Raw genomic sequence first — 19,371 nt, 5'->3', positions numbered from 1 at the left:
TTAATTGTTGTTGTTAATGATGTTTTAAAAACACACGTTTGAATGTTTTACTTAGCGGATTTGTTTATGGCAGTGACAGTGGGTGTTAATAAGGGATTATTCATAGCGGCTGTTAGGGGAGGCAGCTGATCTCCGTACTTTATGTTCCACATTTCTACTAGTGTATGCCTCCAGGTGACACAGTGTCAGAACGTGGGTTTGTAAGTCGGATTACAATCTGCTACTTTGAAAAACAGACATCGGCACGTATATGATACCGCGTACTGATTTATCAAAAGTTATGCTGATTTATGTGAACTGTTTGATAATAAATTTATGTGGAGAAATTGCCATTGTGGAGGAGTAAGGGCGTTCGTCAAGTGGGAAGTTCATGTTTAGGTAAATACTGTCCGCAATAAGTGTCGACATCGCCGTTATGACTTGTAACTCTCGTGCAAGACGCAATTCGAGTAACTGTACACGGTTGTGTCCTCGTACTGTTGTTTAGTAAGATACTATAAATGTGTACATGGTTGTGACCTGTTATGTGACCTATTATGTGATCTGTTATGTATGGAAGCGTATGTCGTTTATACTGACAACGAAATCTTATTGCCTTCAAGTCTTGTTTTTGTCGGCTTGACGAGTTATAACAAAACGTGTTGTCAATTTACATTAAACGAGTTATGTCGGTTTCACAATTACAATTAAGTCGACATAAAACGTTCAACTAGTTTAGTAGATAAAAATAAGTCGTCATACCCACGTAACAAGCAGACAATTCAAGATTAACTCGGCAACACGTCGTGTTATACTCGTGTATAATATATATATAGAGGATCTCAAAGGAGTGTTTATTTTGTATCAGACTTATTAACGAGTTCATTTTAAAATGACGACTTTAATAAATTTGATTCAAAATTATCAAAAATTTGAGATTCTATTTATAACATAACTCAATTACGGTCGCAATCTAGTTCAATGTTGCTTCAATACACATTCTCGTGTACTAGAGCGAAGAATTTACATTGAGTGTTATTAGGATGCCTCATCCGCGGGACAATTAAAAACATTATTCATGTCTCAATTATCAACCGATTTTCAAAGGTTTCACTTAAAAACAAAACAAAAGAACATATTTCAATCCATTTAAATCAAGGAAATCAATAACTAGAGCAATGTCATAACTGGGTGACGTCATTTATAATCACTCGAGTGTGTACATGTCATTTGGCGGTTGAAGTTTGAAAAGACCGTTAGTCAGCGTCACAGTGGCTATCAGCGAATTCGCGTTGTAGCTGTTGGATTACATCATGGTTTTTAGACTGTCGGCTGCAAGCCGACAGTCTTTAGAGAGCGGTATTTCAGAAACGCGACTAGTCGCCTGACACGACATATTGAACATGAATATATTAATACATACCACCTGCGTAGCAACAGAACTACTTACGTGAATGTGGGGCGTCAAGTACCTGCTTATGTGTATTTAACGCGTTATTGCCTTTTTTATGACAAACATTGCGTGTTACTCTTAGTATAGTTGTACCGTTGCAATTTGGTGAGTTTTATTGAACAAAATAATGAAAAATAATGAAAGTATAGCATTTACATACGAAGTCATTTTACCCTACATCCAATAGTAAGCTACACCACATGTTTGCACCCCGTGTGACGTCACACATATCCCGGCATTCAAGACTGACCCGGCAAACCCCGGCAAAGAACTTATTTTATGAATGAAAGCTATTAAGAAATAAATCATACGCGGTTAAAGAGTTCATGTCATGTAATATTTTGTGAAATAGTTTTTATGTTTCAAATTATTTTTTTCAGCAGCAATCGAACTAGTGTATTTGTTTGAGTAAATTATTTGAATAATACCTATCACAGTATGTCAACGTTATGCCTATTGTTATTTTGGACTATAGGGTGTAGTTTTTGAAGTCATATACAATATGGCGGCGATTATGCGGAAATGAAATTGAATGTTACTTCGAACACGTTCTTCTACAAAATAACCGACCTGTATTTAGTGCTATTGCTTTAACATCAATCGAAGCAAAAATGGCATCAATGTATGCGTCTAAAAATGTTAAATTTAGATGGAGACAATCCGGAAATGAGCTGCCAGGAAGTGATCGATTTCGGACACGAAGGTACATTAGTCTGAAATAATAGACGTGTTATACGGGATTCTTCCAATCCCTAACGTCTAAACGGTTTTGTGCAAAAAGCGGGGGTATTTGAAAAATATTGAAATTGTATTAAGTGAAGTATTTTATGGTTGAAATGGATAATAAAGTAAAGATTTATATTCATATTTTATCATGGAAGTGCAAAGCTATTTTGCAAAAAAACCCCAAGCATTTAATGCATTAAAACACATTATTTACCTTTTCATTAAAAGGAAAGTTGACTGACACAGACAACAATTATGCCAAGTGGAACAACTTGACCCAATCGTAATAATTCGGCCACCTCCGACAAGCTTCGAGATAATACAATCGTAACAACTCGGCCTTGGCCAAACAATCGGAACACCTCAGCCAGTATCCAACAGGGATTGACTATCTCGAAGCTTACCGAAGATGGCGAGTTGTTACAATTGATGGCCGAAATGTTCCGATTGTTGTAAAATTGTGAACTGCAGCCTTGCAGGTGCCCTTCATGTATATATTGTTATGTTTTGACGGAATGAAATGAAGAAAAAACCATCAAACTCATAATTATTTGCTTGATATTACTTTTTGGTTACGGAATTTATATAAAATAACATTATCTGGTAATATTTCTTGTTTTTATATGTTATAGATGCAATATGCTTTAACCCGGAATCCCGATCGGAATAACTACCCACTTTTCGTACAAAACAATTTGTACGTGAAGGATTTGCTGTATCAAAAATCGTAAAAAAATCTGTCAATGTACAATTATTTGGACTAGAAGGTACATCTACATCTCTTAGTCTAAATATTTGTACGTTGACGGACTCTTTTTACGATTAAAAAAAAGTGTATATATATATATATATATATATATATATATATATATAGCAAACTGGGAAGTTTTGTTTTGATGTTTGAAAAATGAAAATGGAAATGGAATGGACTTGGGGAAATAGGCTGATAGAAAAGGCCCCCCCCCTTGTTGAAAATCCCCCCCCCCCTTATTTTCACCCCCGTTTTCTGTATTCCATTATTTGTGGTGGCTACAAAACATTTAACACTTTGTGAAAGATACAAACATACAAACATACAAAGAAAATATGACAGCCGATACAGCCGATACAGATCCAAATATGTCAAACATGTCAAAATGTATATCAAGTATTTCGTATGATAAGAGATTCGGAAAACGTTTTCGATGTTGTGAGTGGTGTGGTGGTTACAGTAACATTGATTATCTCTTACTCGTTATGAAAAACTGTGTGTTCGAACATTCCGCGTGTCCAAGCTGTTTTGATAAATACAACGGCTCTTGTCCTGCTTGTTGGTTGAACCATCCAGTTGCGTTAGCACACATTAAGGAAAGGAAACGATACTACAAGAAATTGGGTAAAATAGAAACTAACGACTGGTTATTGAGAGAGATGAGGCATGATTACCTCGCCACCATTAAGAAAAGCACAAGGGAAAAGTTCAAAAGTGACGTGTTGATGTTCGCCTTTTTGTAATGCAAAGCTCTAATTGGTATAAAAGCAAAATACTGCAAAACATTGCAAAATACTGCAAAGCCAAACTGCAAAGAGATCATGGCAAAACCAAACTGCAAAGAGATCATGACAAACAACTGCCAGTGTGACGACTGTAAGTTTTTCAGATTGAATTATTATGACTGTAAGTTTTACGAAGTTGAGGACTGCCAGTGCGACGACTGTAAATTGTACAGACAGAAGATGGATTTGAATGATTCCAATGCCATGAACTGTGAGATGGATGAGATGGCTAACACCGTAAAAACACAGAAATCAGACAACAGCAATACCTTACCGCAACAAACCGAATCGATGAGTGTTGATATGTTGGATAAGGAAATGTTCATGAATTATTATGAAATGTTCAAACCGCAGATGGATTTAAACGATTCCAGTTCCAATGCGGGAATGAAAAGAAAAGTGGAAAATGGTGAGATGGATAACATTGTAAAAAGACAGAAAATAGAATACAGCAATACCTCCCCCCAGCAAACCGAATCGATGAGAGTTGGTATGTTTGACAAGGACAATGACTGTATGGATCTTGTCCTTTCAGATGATGACGATATCGAGAATGGGAATTTTAGCGATGATCTTGAAAATTCTTCGCCGGCTTCCCCTTTGGATCATGATAAAGTTGCGAAAATACTTGAACAAATATACAATATTCAGGAGTCAAAATATGAGGCAGACCAGATCAGGAGGTGCGTTGAAATGTACAGAGAGATCAAGTATTGTGAGACGGAAGAAGCGAGGACAGCACTGAGACACAGACGATTATGTTCAAACGATTATGCTGAACCTGAGATTCTAGACGATTTTCTGTTGAAGCACATAGGCTATATGTGGGAAACGATAAAACCGTATTTATGAACAATGAACCTGGGGACTCTGAGTATCATGACTTTGGAGACATTTAGTGTGTTATGATGTTTCAAGTTTTTGTAGATAACGATTCAATTGTAAAATAAACATGAAAAAATGAAATATTCTTTGTCTTGTGTTTTCGTAAATGTGTAAAACGCAGCAAATATAGACAATAGTTTATTGTGTCACCAACGGTTAAGACTTGCCATGTTACTGTTGTCAAAACATTTGAATTACATAAACTGAATGAAATTGACTTGACACTATATTAGTGAAATATTTTTGAACCTTAAAGTATGGCTCACAACAACGGTAAAAAAAACTCAAAATGTATTTCGTATGATAAGAGACTCGGAAAACGTTTCAGAGCTTGCCATTGGTGCGGTGGCTACAGTAACATTGACTATCGCTTGCTCGTTATGAAACAATGTGCATTCGAACATTCCGCGTGTCCAAGCTGTTTTGATAAATACAACGGCTTTTGTCCTGCTTGTTGGATAAACCACCCGGCACAAAAAATGAATAGAAGAAACATAAAACGTTACTACAAAAGATTGGGTAACTCAGAAGGAAAAGATTATCTGGCCAGAATCAAGCAAAGCGCAAGAAAACAGTTTAAGCACAACGTTCTGAGATTTGCGTTTCTAAGACTTAGGATAACATAAAATAAACATAAAAACGAATGCTTTGAAATTGCTTTTTATTGAAGTGGCAGAAGTAAAGTAATTCATGAAAAATCTTGAGTGTTTTCGTTGAATAGTTCCATACAGGCAGCTTCGTCTAAGGATTGCAGGTTGTCTGTTTGAGATTTCAAGCGCAAAACTTCGTCTTCCAATGCCGTGTTATTTTGCTTAAGCTGATTGTTTTCCGCAGTCAGCTGTGACAGATTCAATGTCAAGCGTGTAACTTCGTCCTGCAATAGTTGACTATCGTCCGTATTCGAGTTGTGCACATGAGTTTGCTTATACCGATCGTTCTCTCTGATCAACCTAAACACCTTTTGCTGTAGTGCGCCACATTTCTTGCGATACTCGGTCGTTTCCAGTTTGTTTTGCAGAAATGTTTTTTCGATATTGTCAAGTATCGAGACGATTTCTTTGAACGTAGACTCGTGCTTGTTATCACCCATACATAGTCTCGCTACGAAGCCGGTAATTTGTAAATTAAGGTTGCTTATGTCCGTCATATTTCTATTGTGAGCGAGTTCAATGTCAGTTTTATTTTCGATTTATATCATGGAATGCGATTTACTAGTGAATTATTTTATTCTTATTATAAGGGCTGAAAATTTGTTACTTGTCATACACATTCTCAAACAATTATGTCCAGTCAAGCATCGACACAGCAAACAACGCCTTGTGAGAACACCAGTGAAAACGAGCAAAAAAGCGAATCTTGTTCTCAGCAACCCATGAATGATATCAATGAATATGAAAAAATGATGGAGATGGCAGAAGATTATTTGCGAGATGCTGAAGAACAAAAATCGAGCGAAATCGAATCCATGCAAGATGACAACCCAGACGGGGCAGTTTGTTATATGAGAAATTGCTGCGTTTGTGACGGTTACTGTTATGATAGTGATAATTTTGAAGACATTGAGACCGTAGACGAGGAAGTAAAAATTGACGAAATTGAACCAAGTATTTTTGTGAGCGAAAACAAGAATTGACATTAGTTTTCAATCCGCTCAAACATGATGATACTTCATTAAGTGCTTTCCAAATGAAAAGGTTCAAACAATTGTTTTGATGTTTTAACTTTGAATAAATGCGTTGAAATGCAATTTGATTGTTTGTTTTATCTCGATTGAAAAATAGAAGCATAGTAACATAGTAGCAAGCACTGTACCTAGCATTGTAGATTGCATGGTCCATGGCTTAAAATAATGCAATGAGTGGAACGAATATAGTTCATATATAAACTTATCTTTTCTTCTCATGTCATACTTGTCAAAACCTACTGATCTAGTATATATACATATTATGGGAATCAAGAAAATCATCAAAACGTGTTTGGAGAAGTTGCTCAGAAGGTCTGATGCAAAACAGAAAAACATGGACAGTGTGCAATTGAATGCAAACATCAATATGGCAATTGAAATCCACACGTGTCCGAAACTATATCCGTGTTTGATTTGTTTCAAAAAAGGGGATGCTGAGAAAACAGAACAGAAAGCCGAAAGCCATCAGTGCCCTGAACTGTACCCCTGTTTGGTGTGTTTGGTGCAAGAAGACTCGTCGAGTGTTGACAAAACTTACAAAGTTGTTGAAAAGCTCAGTAGCAGAGACTTAGAGAGAAATGAGAATCACGAAGCACTTCGCCAGTTCTTCGCCAGGCGTGGGAGACAGTTTGTGCCAAAACGTTGTTAACAATAAATTGAGTGATGAACAGACAATGATTAGTAACAAAATAAAATGTATGAACTGTTCGTGTTTTATTGTGTTTATCTATAGTAATCTAGTTGGAATCACTTAAGCTTCAAGAACAACTATGCTTGCTCATAGTTATTAAACGAGTAATGGTCATATAGTCATATATATATGTGCAAATCGCTATGTATAACTCCTCAAAGATACACAGAATGTATCGTAAAATGCTACAAAGTACGATACTTAAGCAAAATAAAACATGAAATAAAGTAAAACAATCACAGAATAATGTTACGATTTTCGGTACAAGCTATACTGAGCTGATTATTATAAGGGAAAGTGTTGTCTGTCGTATTCACTTGGATACGGTTGAACCATGTAAACAATACTCTTTGTGTGTAAAATTTGGGATATTTTCTGTGTTTGAAGGTACGACCTTGGTAGTTATAGTTTCTATAATGTGTTCGCGATTGAATCAAGCCGGGTTTATGCATATACAAGAGATATAAATGATTTTACGAGGTTTTAAACATTTCCAATTTCAGAAAATATTTCTACTTTCGATTTCGTTTTTTCTGAAAATGAACAAACTTTTTTTTCCCTATTGTTTAATTTCATAAAACGATACATAATACATGATTAAGATAATTTTAAATTATTTTTAATGAGTGTATTTTCTTTATTTTCGTAAAAGTTTAAAAAATAAATAAATAATGCAATTCATGGAATGATATGACGTGATATGTATGACGTCATATTGCAGAGTTCTCGCTGTGCGCTGGTCGGCCATCTTGAAAAATAAATTGTGAAGGTCGTATTTCCAGCTTTCCTGCGGTAAGTATGACATGAATGTTTAAAAGTTTTATGAGAAATTGTGTCTAAATATATGATGTATCATATTACCAACAAGTTTTGTCGATGTGTGCATTGAATTACGTAAAAACTTATGTCAAAAGAAATTGCTCCCAGCTCGTTTTAGAATGTTTCGAACATTCTCGAAGCCGATTTTAGAAACTTTAATTCTCGGCTAGATATGTTGAAAAACATAGTAAGCGGTGTTAATTCATATCTCTTGTCTTGTTTATGTCATATTTTGAATGATTTTAACTTTGTTTAGGGACCAAACTGACAGAAATAAGAAATGACAAATCATGCAAGATTGATAAATATCTTCTATTTCTTTGTTTGAAAAATATGTTGAAAATTATTTTTTTTAAACCAGAGACGGCAGTTCAGATGCAGTCGTCCTGTGTGTCAGAAAGCTGGTGATCAAAATGGTTGAAGGCAGTACCCAAGAAAGTACATTTACAAGTAAGTAAAATCACTGAAAATGAATTCCATGAATTGAACTGTCATATCATAATCTCAGTGCTTAGTCTGTTTGGAAATATGCTTGGAATAATTTTTATAGACTGATAATTTATCTAATAACAGACACTGTGTTTGATTTATTACATTGAACTGCTATTAGATAAATTTTCAGTTTGTGTTTGATATCTACCAATGCCATAAATGCATAATTTTGTTCCTGTTGTGAATGATAAGAAATGTTGGGAACATAATACCTTCTGCATGTGAACAGTTTTTCTGTTTCTGTTTGTATGTAGGAAGTATTTTGTTTTCAGGATTATTTCAACATTGTTGATGTGGATGAAATGTGCACTTAGCCATGCTTTTAATGGAATGAAAAATGTATAAAACTAACAAGCAATATGTGCAGTTTTGTTGATAAAATGTTTTGTTTCAGAGTTGTGAGGAGTAACCTAGCCTATATAACCTGAAGCTCACCCAATATGCAGTGTGTTCTGCTCTGTCAATAACAAGTAAGTAATTTCACCAAATTTCATCAGAAACAAATCTCAAAGTTACAATGAACAGTAAAGTTAACTCATCTTGGTACTTTAAATACTGAAACACTGAACCAACATGATTTGATTTTGCTCTTTTAACTTAATTCACATTATGGTAGCAAAATTACAGCTATGTGTCAGATTCGTGACATTTAGCATTTGTCATACATTTCACTCTTTCAGTTGTCAAACCAAATGCTAAGTGTCAAATCCATTCATGATATTTAGCATGTGTCATACAATTCACTCTATTATTTGTCAAACCAAAAGATAAATGTCAAATTATTTACACATGCTTAGCAGTTTATCATAAATTTTACTCATTTTATTTGTCAAACCAAAAGATGAACGTCAAATTATTTGAAGATGCTAAGCATTTATCATACATTTTACTCTTTTTATGACAAATCGACTCACAAATTTAAGCAAACCAGGTGACAATGTACAAATCATTTAGGGTGACGAGCTTTTTGGTTACCTCGCCCGGCCAAACTAAAAGACTTATATATATACTAAAAGTGTTATTGTTTGGTCGGGCGAGGTAACCAAAAATCTCGTCACCCAAAAATACTTGTACATCGTCACTTTGTGTGCCTAATTTTGTGAGTCAACTAAATCGTTCTAAATTCAATGTAAAAAAAACTTTCATAAGGGGGGTACTCAGTGTGAAAAAACTACATCGCTTAAACGCAAATGCGCTTTGGTAAGTATATAGCTAAAAAACGAATGCTCTATGGTGAAAATCCAAAGTCAAAAATTTTGAAAAAATTGAAAAGTTGTCAAATAAATCATAATTTTAAGCACATTGTTAGTGTTCTGCTCTATCATTTGTAAATGAAAACTGAAAGAATGGTTTATATGTTTTGAGACTAAGCATTTACAACTCACTGCAAATATTCTTTGGTGGTCAAAGACTTAATAGAAGTTAATTAGCCAGTGTTCATATTTAGTAAATGAAAATTAGTGAGTTGAAGCTTATATTGTTAAGTTTTATTGTATATCATCTGGCAGGGAAAACAAGATCATTTAAGATTCATGTTTTTGGTGGCAAACAAATTGAACAAGTATTGTTCTTATTTTACTCACTCATTGATGTTTTCATTTTTCAACAGAAATGTTTTGTTTTTTCAGCTCTGTATGGCTGGTCTGACCTCAGTGGAAGTTGTTCGTTTAAATGGTTTCGGGACATTGAAGTAAAACAACACGAGGTAAAATACAAAGTGCTTATTTATTTTTTAACTTGTTCATCCAGTAGTATATGATAAAAAGTGTTTTAACTTGTTCATCCAGTATTATATGGTACATACAACAATAATGTAGAATATAAATCACTGAGTTACGGCTTCTCTGAACAAACATCTGTTCACTTTATGTCCACAGTTTTTTGAGAAACAAACAGGGCATCTGTTTTCCCAGTTTGTAGATTTTCTCGTTTTGCAGAATGTCCCACCAAGAGTGAAGGGCTGCCTGTTTGCTTCAGATTCCCAGTCCTCCTCGCTGATGATTTCTGAAGTCCTTACGCAGTCACCCCAGTCTTCAACCTCAGTTTGTACAGGTGATAATGTTTTTGAACCATAGTTCATTGTCATGTCATTGGAGTTGTTCAGCTGCTCCAGTTCTGACTGTAACTCTGTTTTGAGTACAGCAAGTCTAGCCTCAAGAATGGCAATTCTTTTAATTTTGCGGTTAAGTCTCTCCATTGTACAGATCATAAATTGCTGTAGGTTTCAAGTTTTGTAATGATATTAAGTATGCGTTACATATTAAATATGCACAAAAATAATGCATTCGATCTGCATTTCACAAGTGTAAAACATCACAAATGAATGGTATTTCAATCTACTTTTTTGTCAAACCATATGACATTATTTGTTCATTAGTAAAACAAATTGATGAATATCAAAGCGATTCATGATACTGAGCATTTATTAAACATTTCACTTTATTGTTTGTCAAACCAAATGCTAAGTGTCAAATCGATTCATGACACTGAGCATTTATCAAACATTTCACTCTATTATTTGTCAAACCAAAAGATGAACGTCAAATTATTTACAGATGCTAAACAGTTTATCATAAATTTTACTCATTTTATTTGTCAAACCAAAAGATGAATGTCAAATTATTTGAAGATGTTAAGCATCTTATCATACATTTTACTCTCTTTATGACAAATCGACTCACAAATTTAAGCAAACCAGGTGACGATGTACAAATCATTTAGGGTGACGAGCTTTTTGGTTACCTCGCCCGGCCAAACAAAAAGACTTATATATATACTAAAAGTGTTTTAGTTTGGCCGGGCGAGCGAACCAAAAAGCTCGTCACCCCAAAATACTTGTACATCGTCACTTTGTGTGCCTAATTTTGTGAGTCAACTAAATCGTTCTAAATTCAATGTAAAAAAAAGTTTCATAAGGGGGGTACTCAGCGTGAAAAAACTACATCGCTTAAACGCAAATGCGCTTTGGTAGGTATATAGCTAAAACGCGAATGCGCTATGGTGAAAATCCAAAGTCAAAAATTTTGAAAAAAATGAAAAGTTGTCCAAAAAATCATAATTTTAAGCACGTTGTTAGTGTACTGCTCTGTCATTTGTAAATCAAAACTGAGAGAATGGTTAATATGTTTTGAAATTAAGCATTTATCATTTTTGTAAAAATCCAATGTTATAAATGAAACCAAAATTTACCAGAGTAAACATTAATGTGCTATTGTATGTAAGAATGTTTCGTCTTTTACACGTTTCATTTCATTTTTTCAGATGAGATGCCATACACAGGGGATCCGACAGAAGACAGCAGACAGAATTCGTCGATCTATTTGAAATGTCATTGTTTATTTGAAAAAAGATACCTATCCACACTTGTTCGTTTTAAAATATTGTTTGTATTATATGTGCTTTGTACCGTTGCTTTTTGTTTATCAGTAATTCTCCAACACTTGTATTTCGTGTTTTACATGAACATTGAAAATTTATCATACAGTAAATCATTTCGAAAATGAAATTTAAATGGAGAAATACTGATTTATCTGTTTGCTTTTAATGTTTGTGCTGTCTTGCTTACCCCAGTAACGCGGGTCTTGTTTGCTATTGTGAGTACTGTTGTTATTTTTTTTGGCCATCCAAAGTATTGTTCACGAATGATAACACATTTTTTTCATAAAATTGGTTACATTTTGGTCTGTCGATTTTTTTCATTGAAACCACAGTCAAACGGTTTTTCACTATATTTTTTTATGAGAAACAGCCAGACTTGGTCACGGCTGAAACCGAGGAACATTTGTGATTGAACAAAATTTTAGCAGTAATGCTGCTTGTAATTCATAAATTTATTAAGCTTTGGTCTTGTCATATTGATAACGAAATTGGTTGGAACATAACTTTGTAAAATGGTAAACATTTTGATAGTGTGTACAAGAGCAAAATTTGCACTGCATTTCAAAATGTTTCATTTTTGTGAAATGCTGTTGACAAAATGATTTGTTTGCTCGTGCCAGCATGGGTCGACGAGATTCGTTTCTCACTGTCCTTTATGCGGCGGTTTAAGATGCAAGCCTGTTGTTTTGTCAATGTCTAAAGTTCAGCTTGAATGAAAATTGAAATCAATATTGCAAGATCAAGCAATTTTTAAAAAAAATGTTAGAATGTAGATGCGTTGTGAAATACAAGTGAAATGTACTAGGCTCATTGCATTCTTAGTTTGGTTTCGAAGTGCAAAACTTCATTCATCACAAACATTCCTCTTGAACGACCGAACATTGATATGTGGCAATGTTTTCGTTCAGCAAAATGATTTGGCAAAAGTAATTTAAAGGCTAGCATGAGTATGGAGGTGTCGTTAGACCAGCTTAGTATTGGTGTAAGGTGGTGTACAGTGCCAATACTAGGAACCGCTCATGTTCACCATGTCACGCTACAGGCAATGAAAAATAGGGAGTGGCAACCTCTTTGTATCGCCGTGGTCCGACAGTCCTCACAGTCTTTACAATGAGAGGGGAAACATAGGCAATCGGATGCTTCTTCCTAAGTGTGCCTTGTCGAGTAACTGCCTTTGGCGTTGCCTTTATTTTCAAATTTGTGAACAAATAAAACTAGGTTAGGACCACATAATAGGGTTACGATGAAAATTAGGTTTCCCTTTTAATGTTTGAAGATAACAGCCACTGGCGTTATACTTCAAAAAATTGCTCGAAATACACATATCACACAAACATTTCAACATTTTATCTGCAGCATTTTTCATTTTTCAAAAAAATACTCAGATGTACAAAAATAATGCAAAACATGAACAGCAAATTCACAAATTCTGCTGTGTTGAAATTTAAAAAATCAAACATGAGATTGTATGAAAAAGCTTCTTTTTTTATTTTCAAACATGTTAAATCTCACGATCATAAGCCATATGTACAAAAATAATGCAACTCTGAATTGTAATTTCATGCTCTCAACAAAAAAATATGCATCGAAAATTGTGAAAAATTGTGAAAATCTAGAAGTTGACGAGAGATCTCAAGATTTCAAAAAACGAACTATAGGCTTTATTTCACACAATACTTCATGAAAAAAAAAATCAAATCTTCATAATGTTCATAATCTAGAAATTAACGAGGTATCTCAAGATTTTATAAAAAAATTATAGGCACCATTTATTCAAAATTATAGGCTCATGCAACTCCTTCAAAAAAATAACAAATTTCAATAATGTGGACCCACGTCCATGAAACCTGAAAAATTGATAATTTACTGACACTGGCGTTCACACAAGATTTCACGAAAAAGTTAAAATCTTCATGATATCAACAATCATACATCACAAGAACTCTGAATGACAATTTTATGATCTGAACATTCGAATATTTTGAAAATCTAGAAATTAACGTTGAATCTCAAGATTTCAAAAAAACGAACTATAGGCTACATTCTTCAAAAATTATAGGCTTCATAAAACTCACTCAAACACTCAGATTTCAAAACCTTCAACATTTGTGCTCTGAAACTAGCGTTCACACCAGTTTTCATGAGAAAAAAAATAAAATCTTCATATTGTTGAAAATCTAGAAATTAACGCGGGATCTCAAGATTTCAAAAAAAAATTATAGGCTTCATTTATTCAAAAAATTATAGGCTCATGCAAATCTCTCAAAAAATTATAGGCTCATGCAAATCTCTCAAAAATTACAAATTTCACAATCATAAGCCATATGCACAAAAATGCAGCATCAAGTCCATGAAACATGAAAAATTGGTATCTTAGTGAAACTGGCGTTCACACAAGATTTCATGAAAAAAAAATCAAATCTTCATAGTGTTGAAAATTATAGGTTTCATTTATTCAAAAAATTATAGGCTCATGCAAATCTCTCAAAAAATTACAAATCTCACAATCATAAGCCATATGCACAAAAAAATGCAGCTAAGTCGATGAAACATGAAAAATTGATATCTTTCTGAGGCTGGCGTTCACACAAGATTTCATGAAAAAAATCAAATCTTCATAATGATCAAATTCAACAAATCGACATTTGCAGCAAATCTCACAGATCTCACAATCATAAGCTATATGCACAAATTCCACCAAGTCCATGAAACTTGAAAAAAAATGATATTTTACTGAAACTGGCGTTCACACAAGATTTCATGAAAAAAATAAAATCTTCATAATGATCAAATTCAACAAATCGACATTTGCAGCAAATCTCACAGATCTCACAATCATAAGCTATATGCACAAATTCCACCAAGTCCATGAAACTTGAAAAAAATGATATTTTGCTGAAACTGATTTCACATAATCTTCATAGAAAAACTACTTCATTCACAGATTTCAAAATCTCGAGCCATTTGTACAATAATAATGCGGAATCAAGTGATAATTCTGGAACTATTTCATATGAGCGTATAAATAAAAACGGTAAAAAAAATAGTCCTAACCATTTATGCACAATTATAATGCGATGCGCATTAATTTTGGCCATCGGGTATATAAGCTCCACATTTTTCAATATTCGTCATTCCAGTAGCAAGCTCTTAGCTCAGAAGTGCTGTTAGTCTGCTGGGAGCCCAAAGTGGGTTTGAACTTCTCAGATTTCTCCTCGCACTATGAACTTGGTGCATCAGAGATACAGAGAAAATATCTGAGAGGTTTTTTGACCTTCTGGTTTGAACATGAGAACCGTATGTCGCGATACCTCATAGTTTTTCGCTCTTGAGTCTGGCCAGCTCATGTTGTCGATCACTTTGACATCGCCTGACGAATACGATCATTCTCTGTGATAGCCATTAGATCATATACAAAAAGCGATTTTGGCAAGTGATTTGTTATTTGCGTCTGGTAGCATGAGCATAGAAGTATAGCTTCGACGAGATTTGTTTCTCATTGCTCAATATGCTACGGTCTTGGATGCAATGCAATGATTTTGTCAACTTCGCAAAAACATTTTGGTAAAAGTAAAATTTGAGAGGCTACCATGAGTATGGAGGTGTCGTTAGACCAGCTTAGTATTGGTGTAAGGTGATGTACAGTACCAATACTAGGAACCGCTCATGGTCATCATGTCGCGCTACAGGCAATGAAAAATAGGGAGTGGCAACCTCTATGCTCACGAGTACCCCTTTTCTGTACGCTAGTGCATGCATAGAGAGTGGACGAAGCGAATGGGGCGCTAGTCCTAAGTGTGCCCTGTCGAGTAGTTGCCTTTAGCGCTGCCTCAGTTTTTTTTCAAAATTCAAAACTCTGCTCATAAGTTGCGATACATAAAAGGAAATGCTTTCTTAGATTAAAGTTAGCATTTCCTGCCTGCAAGTAAAGCGAGCAAATATGCCTCTATGTGCTTAAGAGGTGTGTTTGAAAGTGAACTCTGTAGCCTTCTCTTAGATCAAAAGAGAAATAAGTCTACGAGTTTTCGAGCCTAGCTTGTGGTTGAGGTACTTGAAGTTGATCGCAGAAATCCCTTCTTTGATCGGACAATGCGGCTGAGGCACTCGATTCTTGCCCCAGTACAGGCCTTCTTGTATCAGACATCACTTGTTCGGCGTTGTACCTACAACGAGTCAGCAATACCCCGTTTGTTACACCCGAGTAGTCCAGCACTCTACATTATAGGTGTAACAAATTGTAGAAGGTCGCCTGGAAGGCCTCTAATGGGTGCTGATTTTGCGTAGTGTATGACACTAGGAAAATAGGTTTCTGGCTCAGAGTTACCGTTTTCCGATCTCGCTCTTACTAAAACAATCGCTTCTTTGCTCATAAGTTGCGATACATAAAAGGAAATGCTTTCTCAGATCATAGTCAGCATTTCCTACCTGCAAGTAAAGCAAGCAAACTTGCCTCTATGTGCTTAAGAGGTATGTTTGAAAGTGAACTCTGTAGCCTTCTCTTAGCTCAAAAGAGAAATAAGTCTACGAGTTTTCGAGCCTAGCTTGTGGTTGAGGTACTTGAAGTTGATCGCAGAAATCCCTTCTTTGATCGGACAATGCGGCTGAGGCACTCGATTCTTGCCCCAGTACAGGCCTTCTTGTATCAGACATCACTTGTTCGGCGTTGTACCTACAACGAGTCAGCAATACCCCGTTTGTTACACCCGAGTAATCCAGCACTCTACATTATAGGTGTAACAAATTGTAGAAGGTCGCCTGGAAGGCCTCTAATGGGTGCTGATTTTGCGTAGTGTATGACATTAGGAAAATAGGTTTCTGGCTCAGAGTTACCATTTTCCGACCTCGCTGATGCCGTGGGTAACCTGACCAATGCCAGTCACAAGTCTGGATGAAAAACAGGGAGTGACCACATTGCATAACAAAAATACTTTTCCCATTGAATGTTTGACATTATAACAATTGTAAACATTTGCTTGTGTTTGATTTCATGAAAACAATTGTGTATAATTATGTATATTGATATGTTTGCAATGTTATGTATGCTATGCATGTTTGTACTTTGTTATCTGCTTACATTTTGAATAAAACATAAACTGAAATTAGAAGCATTAGTTGTATATGAGAAATTTTCAATAGTTATGCAACGATTGAGTGAAACAAAATTTAAGCATCATGAAGACTTTCGTCTTTTGAAATGCTTCAAACTGGAATGTTCACTTCACTTTCACGAGAAAGCATTTTTTTTTAAATTTCATCTCATATTTTTAAAATCTTCAAACATAAGAAAAAACTCATGTTTCCTTTGTATTACAATTTCAAGCTCTTATAATCTTCACTTCTCAGCTCATTTGCACCAAGTACGGTGGCCGAGTGGTTAAGGCGTTGGACTCAAGTTCCAATGGACAATGTCCGCGTGGGTTCGAACCCCACCCGTACTAATACTTTTGCATTTAAGGCAATTGTCCATTCGACTAAGAGTAACTGCAAAGTTTTGTAAGGAATACATGAGCAATTTGGCAGATCGTATGGCCTTTGCATTATAATTTCAAGCTCTTATAATCTTCACTTCTCAGCTCATTTGTACCAAGTACGGTGGCCGAGTGGTTAAGGCGTTGGACTTAAGTTCCAATGGACTATGTCCGCGTGGGTTCGAACCCCACCCGTACTAATATATTTTGCATTTTGGCTGACATGCGATTAGTATCCAAGATATTTCGTAATTTGGCATCACCTCAGCATGAAACAAGAAACGCGACAAGAGTTGCAACTACAAAACGATGAAAAAAACATTTGTCAAATTTGTGTTACGGACAAAAAGTGTATTGTGTTTACGCCTTGTGGCCATTTGACTTGTCATGCATGTTCAATCAAAACTAGTAAATGCTATTTTTGCAGAACTGTTGTTATTGGAAAATATCAAATTTATGAATAAATCGTAAACAATTATTTGTATTTTTGCTTTCTGATTATTTCATTTTCCGGTAAGGTGAACTGTGCTAATCACTCAAACACTACCAGTTCTGATTCACACAGTTATGCTGTAGACAGCCGCAATACGCTAGTTAGCTCAAATTTCTAACATTGGTTTGCAAAGTTGTTGAATGCAAGTTCGAGAAATAATGTATACGCTTTTTAGAGTACTTCAAACTATTTAAACATACAGTAGTGACTGTACTTTTCACTAACTATGGCAAAACGATATACTGACATCGTTGGGTTTGCTGGACTACAGTACAATGATCATTTCAAAACATTCTGTTGGGAATGCCAATTGTGTTGTGCTGGAGTCTTTACGTTAGAACCTTGTCAACGACATGATCTTTTGAACATTTTCCCTCCAGCTGGCTACTGCCAAAACTGTTTTAAGTATGTGTGGTACTGTAATGATTGTAAGGCTGATGAAACGCCACCAAAAGTGCGAATGAGAAACTATTGTTTGTCATGTTTCTTCCACCGATTTGAAAATCTTGCAATCTTGGCCGGCTAACCCTGACGTGGTTGAAGAAAGTTTTCGATTGATTGTGACAATTATCTTGTTTCACAAAATAAAAAATAAAAACTTGAAATAAATTACTTTGTTTTTGTATCTGATACCAAGACGCTCATTTTTTTCTCTGATGATTTTCAATTTTCATTTTCAATTTTCATTTTCTCTGATGATTTTCAATTTTCATTTTCAATTTTCATTTTCAATTTTCATTTTCAATTTTCATTCTCAATTTTCATTCTCAATTTTCATTCTCAATTTTCACATTCGTCATTTTCATTTTCACCCTCGTGGGACTAAACCCACTCACCGCCGATATCGGGTTGTATATATATATATATATATATATATATATATATATATATATATATATATATATATATATATATATATATATATATATATATATATATGGCAATTCTTTCACTACAACATCTTCATGTTACTTTCAATTCAGAGTTGATTATTCACTAAAATTATTTCGCATTTTTAATTATTGTTTAACCTGAAACGTCTCAACCATCAAAAAAGAACATATAATTATGCTTCAATAGTCTAAAAAAATAGACGTGTTATATGGGATTCTTCCAATCCCTTACGTCTAATCGGGTTTGCGCAAAACAGGGTGGGGGGGGGGGGTGAAAGATATTGAAATCGTAGTTCGTTAGTATTATATGTTTGAAATAGATATTAAAGGTTTATATTCGCATTTTAGTTATTACCATGTAAGTGCAAAGATTTTTTTCACAAAACAAGCATTTAATGCATTTAAACACAACCATTTTACATCTATGTAAATCTATGCACCGCAGCCTTGCCGGTGATCTTCATGTATAACAGTTTATTTCATTATGTTTTGACAGTATGAAATGAAGAAAAACACTCATCAAACTCATAATAATTCGTCAGCTTTTATTTTTTTGCGTACATAACTCATATTTTAGATATATATGATTATCTGACCCGGAATCCCAATCGGAATATCTACCCACTTTTGGTACAAAAAAATTGTATGCGAAGGATATGCCATTTCAAAATTTGTAAAAAAACAGTTAAGTTACTATTATTTGGACTAGTGCTTCAAGTGTTTGATTTATTGTCTCTATAATGTATAATGCACCTGTCAATTGTAGAGCCAAGCTGGGAGCTGCCTAAAAATCGGTTACCCGGTTATCTCAGTTTGACAGATCTCCATGCAAGTGTTCACATGGTCGTGGGTTCAAGCACCATACAAGTAGCAT

The 19,371-nt window shown here is 34.8% G+C and overlaps 1 long non-coding RNA gene and 2 other non-coding genes across 3 annotated transcripts; all 3 read left to right on the top strand.

Annotated features, from left to right (window-relative positions):
- The first annotated feature begins 7,166 nt into the window (after positions 1 to 7,166).
- On the top strand, positions 7,167 to 11,627 carry LOC128212125 (uncharacterized). Its single transcript, XR_008257391.1, has 7 exons — positions 7,167 to 7,341; positions 7,676 to 7,746; positions 8,135 to 8,223; positions 8,660 to 8,735; positions 9,894 to 9,970; positions 10,203 to 10,317; positions 11,527 to 11,627. It is a non-coding gene; the product is annotated as an uncharacterized LOC128212125 (long non-coding RNA).
- A 5,372-nt stretch (positions 11,628 to 16,999) lies between these two features.
- On the top strand, positions 17,000 to 17,081 carry Trnal-caa (transfer RNA leucine (anticodon CAA)). The gene has a single exon. It is a non-coding gene; the product is annotated as a tRNA-Leu (tRNA).
- Positions 17,082 to 17,229: 148 nt separating this feature from the next.
- Positions 17,230 to 17,311, top strand: Trnal-uaa (transfer RNA leucine (anticodon UAA)). Its single transcript has one exon. It is a non-coding gene; the product is annotated as a tRNA-Leu (tRNA).
- Positions 17,312 to 19,371: the final 2,060 nt, after the last annotated feature.

Source organism: Mya arenaria, chromosome 12 (assembly GCF_026914265.1).
Source record: "Mya arenaria isolate MELC-2E11 chromosome 12, ASM2691426v1".
In the NCBI taxonomy this organism is placed as follows: domain Eukaryota; kingdom Metazoa; phylum Mollusca; class Bivalvia; order Myida; family Myidae; genus Mya; species Mya arenaria.
This window is presented reverse-complemented; position numbering and strand designations above follow the sequence as displayed.